Source organism: Heteronotia binoei, chromosome 2, assembly GCF_032191835.1.
Source record: "Heteronotia binoei isolate CCM8104 ecotype False Entrance Well chromosome 2, APGP_CSIRO_Hbin_v1, whole genome shotgun sequence".
Taxonomy (NCBI): Eukaryota; Metazoa; Chordata; class Lepidosauria; order Squamata; family Gekkonidae; genus Heteronotia; species Heteronotia binoei.
Window position 1 is genome coordinate 42,534,961 of NC_083224.1, and position 7,070 is coordinate 42,542,030.

Genomic DNA, 7,070 nt, shown 5'->3' on the forward strand with positions numbered 1-7,070 from the left:
CAGAGGTATCTAATGACCCCATTCCTTTTGGTTTGCTTAAAAAAAATGATTTAGCACCTGTTCTTAAATCAGACAAATTTCACTTGCCAAAAGTTGGGGCCCTAGAAATACCCATTTTATTGTATACTGATTGTGGTGGTGTTAATAACATGACCTCCTATTGGGCTATGGAGATTAATATGGTCCTTTTTAAAACTACTGTCAGGAACAATGACAATGAACTCTGTTTTGGTTTGTTTGTTTGTTTGTTTACAAAAGAGAGAAGAGGTTTAAGATATAAATAGATTTTAAAGGGTAATGAACTAGAGCAGATTAGATCCAGGTGGGCAGCCATATTGGTCTGAACTCAACTGAATTCAAAAATTTTTCTAGAGCCGATTAGCTCCTTTAAATGTCTGGGGGTAATTTTTGATGCACATTTAACTTTGAAACCTCAATGTAAGATTGTGATGGCATCAGTGGCCTGTTCTAGTGCAGTAATAAAGCATTTCTGCTACAGGAAAAGTAGATAGTACATTCCTGCAGTAATTCCTGTTTTCAATGCTAAGAGACTGTCTGTTACTTATATCTATTATATAGTATAGAATAAATGAGAGTATAGATCAGCTGCTAATACAATTTTTACATCAGACATGTAGGATCCCAAAATATGTGGCTGCTACTGGAATTTGGCCAGCATTCCATGGAATCTAGGACTTGGATACTGGCATTACATCTGAAACTTAAATGTTCTCTGAGGATAATAGCTGTCTTTTAATGGATGTGGTTGAGCAGGAATAGGATCATTTTGATTTAGTGTTTGTGTGATAGATGATAGATAGATAGATAGATAGATAGATAGATAGATAGATAGATAGATAGATAGATAGATAGATAGATAGATAGATAGATAGATAGATAGATAGATATCTTTAGGAAATGTATGTGGCATGGTATAGACCTAGATCTCAGAAGCTAAGCAGAGACCACCAAGGAAGGCTCTACAGAAAAAGTCAACGACAAACCACGTCTGCCTCTCAGTCACCTTGAAAGCTCCTTGCTGGGTCACCATAAGTCAGATGTGACTTGACAACACTTACTTGCATAAGTACGATATGTTTTATATTATCCATTGATCATTAAAGCATGTATAGAACACTTTTTCTCACATAGTGGGTCCAAGTATAGAAACACTAGGAAGTGATTACAGGAGGCCACCTGTGAGGGGTTGCCTGGCAACAGCAAAAAAAAAACACACACACCAAAGGAAGTCTGGTTCTTTGGAAGGAGGGTGAGGGCAGGCTATGAAGGAGAAGCTGGGGAGGGGGGGACAGCAGAGATTTTTCTGAGAAGGTGCTATAATTCTTCTGCAGAAGTACAGTTGTTTCTGAGCAGAAGAAACCCTGTGGAATGGTTAAGAACAGCTGGCTGGCAGAACAGTGGCTGCCTTCCAGTATGGGCCCCGTTTGTAAAGATGGGATTCCTAGACAAATATCCCATCTCTGCTGGAACATTTCCCAACTGCCCAAATACATTGAATAGCTGGTCCTTTCTGGGGTTTGAGAGTAGAGCCCAGAGACTAATGAGATTTATATCTCCCTTCACAACCAGCTGGATCTTGCAGATCTATTCCCCCAGTAATGGTGCTTTCCTCTAGTTCAAGGAGTCTCTTCTGTTAGAGGAATGATCCTTCTCTGGAGGGAAGTGCTACTGCTAGTGGAAAAGATCTAAGGGATCCAGCCCATGAACTTTGGAGTGGACTACTCCTTGTTTCAGTCAAAACTTCCAGTTTCTGTACCCCTTTCTCTCTGTAAAGGTGGTGGGTGGGAGTGGGGCTCACGTGCTTGAGCCCCCAGACCCCACAAAGCCTGAAGGCAGAAATGTGGGTGGATCACGCATTTGGCATATCAGCCTGAGCCGCCCACATTGTGTCTGAAAGGCTAAAAGGGCGCAAACATCTTACACTCATATTCTCGCTTCCTTTTGCTGACACATGTATTTTTGATAAATTGCTGGCTGTATCGAATCTTGGAGGCTATGAAGACATAACCTCATGCTTTTGAACAAATGCTTCCTGCTTCATTAACTGCCGGATTACTATTAGCATCAGCTAGAGATATATAAATAAAACAAGGACTTGCTGCCAATAGAGGCGCGGCAGACAGACAGATAGCATTACTTCAAAAAACCCAGCCAGATTTTTTTTTTACAAAAGTTGCTCCTTCCCCCATAGAAGAATTTTTTTTAAATTAAAACAAAGACGTGTTTGGAGCCAGTTTCCTCTCTCTCTCTGCCTTTAGAGAAGAAACAGGAAATGAGCGAAGTCTCACTTGAGCAATAAATAGCTTAGTTTCTTTGCATGGAGCTAAATTAATTTTGTTTTTCTCTTGATTTAATCTCAAGTGTGTTCTAATATTTTCCAAAATTAAGATATGGTCTCACATGCACACATGCCAGCAGTAAAAATGGCCCTGGTGACTTCAAATTGCCTATAAAAGCGTGCATCTGAAAATCTGTCCTCTCTGGAAACAGCAGCAACAAACGATGGTTCCAGACATACATCCTCCCTGCTGCAAGAACACAAGGGGGGTGATAACAGATTTTACTATGTGCCTGTTAGTTTTATACATGCTAGACAAGGCCTCTGTCTATATTTCTGTATTTCTTTTGCTGAATCCCATTTTATTTTACCTATTTTTCTGAATTTGTTGATTCTTGTACACAATGGAACATTTAATTCCAGCATGATATTTCATGTAATTCCACAGGTCAAGCTATTGTGGAACATGCTAATCATACATTAAAAAACCACTCTTCAAAAACAATTAAAAGGAGTGAAAATGAAGGTTCCTATCCAAATGTCGGTTCAAATTGAATTTGGTCTTATTAACTTGGCATGGTTCAGCTCCCCTTACCTGGGGGTGCAGGCATGCTGCTGTGTTTTCTCTTGCAGGTCTTTTGTAGGTTCTGGCACGTTGTATTCGCTAAAGATGGCATGGCATCAGGGTCTCCCAAATCTGATTCCCAATTTCAATCTCAGCCTTAAACATTGGAAGAGGTTGGGCAAGAGCCTTCACCAGAGAATTTGGTGGCTGCTGTTTCTGCAACTCACAATGAAATCCATGTCTAGTCTCTGTATTTATGTATTTTGTCTCCTGTCAAGGCTATTAGTGTTACATTTAACATAGTTTTCATCTTACTTTGAATTGCTTCACAATTTTTATTCATTTAAATCTGAAAATTCCTTTTTGTTGTTGGTACTAAATCTTTATTTTCTGAAAATAATCAGTGTTTTAAAATTCTACCTCACAAATTTTGGTTCCTACAAGACCTCTTTTCATTTGAAGTTATAGCAAGTCACTTGCATATGTCCCTTATGTGTATTTAGAAACTGAGATGAGTTTTTGTATTCTTGCATCATAACTAGTAATGTTTATTGATAAAGAATTGTCAATACCAAGACACATAGCTTTCTCTCATACATATAGAGCTTATTTTTTGGTAATTGACATTCCCATCCCCCTCTTGTCTCAACTGTGTTTTAACCTTGGTTGTTTGAAACTTAAATGAGAGCACATCATGCAATTTGGCATACACTCTCCAAGAATTGTACAGTTCAGGAGGGGGGAGAACTGATACCAGAGTACTATTGTATAAAGAGGGCAGCCTAGTTTCAAAAGAGACCTGGTGGGCCCTCTCACACCATAAAGAGGGTAGCCTAGCCTCAAAAGACATGGTGGGCCCTCTCACGCTAGCCTGCATGCCCAGCCCCATGATGAAGACCTGAACAGCTCTGTAGTGGAAGGGTGGACTGCCTAGCCAAAGTATGCCTCTGAATAACCCTTCTCCCCCTACACATGCATCTTTTCTGGACAGACAAAAATTAAATACTAAGATGTGCCAGTGTGAATGCTAAAAACCATCATTGTTTGTTCTCCACCTGTGGTTTATCTTTACCCCATCTCTATTAGTACACCTTTTTTGTTACCCCATTGTAATGTCAATTCCTTCCTTCCTGGGAATGTCAAAACCAAATTGTCATTTTGCTGCCCTTTGTAAGCAGTCATATAAAAGAGAAAAGAGTGGAATGTGGGGCTCACCTGCTTGAGCCCCTAGACCCCACAAAGCCTGAAGACAGAAATGTGGGTGGATCATGCATTTGGCATATCAGCCTGAGCCGCCCACATTGTGTCTGAAAGGCTAAAAGGGCGCAGACATCTTACACTTGTACTCTCGCTTCCTTTTGCTTACACATTCATTCTTGATAAATTGCTGGCTGTGATGAAGACATAACCTCATGCTTTTGAACTAATTCTTCCTGTTTCATTAACTGCCGGATTATTATTAGCATCAGCTAGAGACGTATAAATAAAACGAGGACTTGCAGAGAGCAAGCAAGCTTTCCTCACTTCCTCAATACACGTGTTGAGAGTCTTCATTCCTACAGGTGGGGAGAGAGCTTATGGCTATGTCTCAGTAGCAGAGCATCTGCTTGGCATGCAGAAGGTCCCAGGTTCAATCCCCAGTAACTCCAGTTGAAAGATCTGGTGGTAAGCAATGTGAAAGACCTCTGCATAAGACCCTGGAAAGCCACTGCCAGTCTGAGTAGACAATACTGACCCTGATGGACCAAGGCAGTTCCATGGGTTTATGTGTGTGTTCATTTTTTGCTTCTTGCCTACTGATTATCAGCCTTGTATACATGATGTTCTTGATTGTATCCTGACTTTATTATTAATAAACATTTTAAAAAGTTAAAAATGTGTGTTCATGTAAATAATAATTGATTTTGTGACGTGTAAGTGCAGATTTGAATGCAGCAGTAACAACTAACTCTGTTATGTTTCCCAGGCTCCAGGTGAGGGCTGAAGTTCTCCCTGGTTAATCTGGTAATTAATATTTTCATGAGCATTTTATTTTGCTGCTCATATTGGAATTGTCCCTGGCACTGAGCTTGATTATAAATCTAAATCTATAAAAATACATTTAATTTTTTAATCAAGTCTTGGCGTTACAGCTAGTCTAATGGATGCTTTAAAGTGGAATGGTATGGACAGATCTGCCTTCCTGACTGGTTTGTAAACTTCCCAGAAACATTTGGCAGTGGGCAGCTACTGGAATCTGGATTCTGAACTAGATGGTTTGATTCAGCAGGGTACTTTTTAATTTCCTTATCAGCTCTGCAGACCATGTTGTGTGTTAGAAGCAAATAGCTTTGCCTGACTGTTGGATTTTTCAAGCACCATGCAAGAACATTATTATTCTGAAGATTTATGCTCTCTTCCTTTCTTTCTCTCTGCAGTCATTAAAAAGAAAATTTGCTGGGACTTCTGCTGAATCCAGTCAACTTCTATGTGCTTTTTGGCACAAGGCAAGGTCGTCTTTGAAGATACCGTGTGCTTTGGCAGACAGGACAGTCTGCACTGCAGGATATTACACCCAGCAAGAAACAGAATCTAACAATTCTTGGAATTTAGATTGTCTGGGAGAGTGCTCATTAATCCGTTCTTTCAGTATGCATCCAAAATAAAGCTTCATCAATTTTCTTTGGGGCAGCTAGGTCTTTCTGTCTCTAGATCATACAGTTTGTAAAACCGAAACCAAAAATTCTCTTCTTGAATGTACTGCATTTAGAAGACTAAATAAATTGATCACATGATGTCAGGATGTATTACCCTGGCAGCAAGTGATTGGCATCTTCTTCCAAAAGCCATTATTAAACATTTCATACCCTAAGAAGGATCCAGTAGCCCCTTTAGGAAGCATGGAAATTGACAAAAACTCAAGTGACTGCTGTGTGTGGGGAGGTGGGCTTTATAGGAGGGGCGTCAAACATGCAGCCCGAGGGCTGGATCAGACCCCCAGAGGGCTCCTATCAAGCCCACGAGCAACTTACTGTGATTTGCTTTCTTCTCTCCCTCTTGCTTCCTTCTTCATCACAGCTTGCTTTGCTAGGCTTGCTCAATTGCACAGGAGCTACAGAGCAAATCCTCTATTTTCTCTATTTGCTGACCAGCACATGAAGCAATTTATGTATAAAAGCTCACAATGCCCAGCCTTTTCATGTTTTCCCATGGGTCTTAGGCTCAAAGCATTGACCATGAGATTTCTGTAATGAATGTAAATAAATCAAAGTAGGTTTGCAACTTATAGATACACACCTGAACAATACCTGAACAGCATACTCAAGATTGCTACAGCACAGACATTGTCTTCTGATTTTGATGCAATAATTCAGAGCAAGAAATGTTAGTTATGTTATCAGAAACTGTTAAATAAGCCAAATATTGCAAGAGTGCTTATCTTTTAAGCATATTTTATTTTAAGTTTTAAAAAAATCTTTAATTGTGCTTGTCTGTGTTTTTATCTCTGCTCCCTGGCATTACATTTTATGACACACATGGGCCATCCCAACAAAGTCTCATTTATGTCAAATCTGTCCCTCATAACAAATGAGTTTGAGACCCCTGAGAATATTATACCTTCTTGAGATTCATCTCTTCCCCACCCCCATCCTTCTCAGATTCCATCCCTAAATCTCCAGGAATTTCCCCAACTTGGAATTGGCACTTCTATCCCAAAGATGCCAGAATCAAACAAAATCCATAAATCAAAGCCATGTAATAGCAAGATTACTAGCCTCAAGGAGGGTCCTGGGGTTCTCCCAAGAATTACAAATGACCTCCATATTACAGACATCAATTCCCATGGAGCAAATGGCAGCTTCCAAGTGTTGTCCCTATGGGATCCCTTCTTTATTTTACTGGCAAGTCAGGAATACAGTGCTCATTCAAATTCCTGCACTTAGGTTTACACAACAGAGACTGGTGAATTCTAAACAACATCCATTTATTAGCAAGGAGATACAAGGATGGGAGCAACTGGTTTCAGGACATGGGAACTCATTCAGTCTACAGTTCTAAGTTCTAACTAACAAAAAGAATTGAGCAGGGATCCCCCTGGAACCCCTAGTGACAAAGGCTTCTGAATAGATTTTAGAATTAGGTATTACAATGCAGTGAAAGATTTAAAGCATTCAATTAATTTTTATTCCAGATTAGCATTGAATATCTAGGACAAGCCTTGCTGAA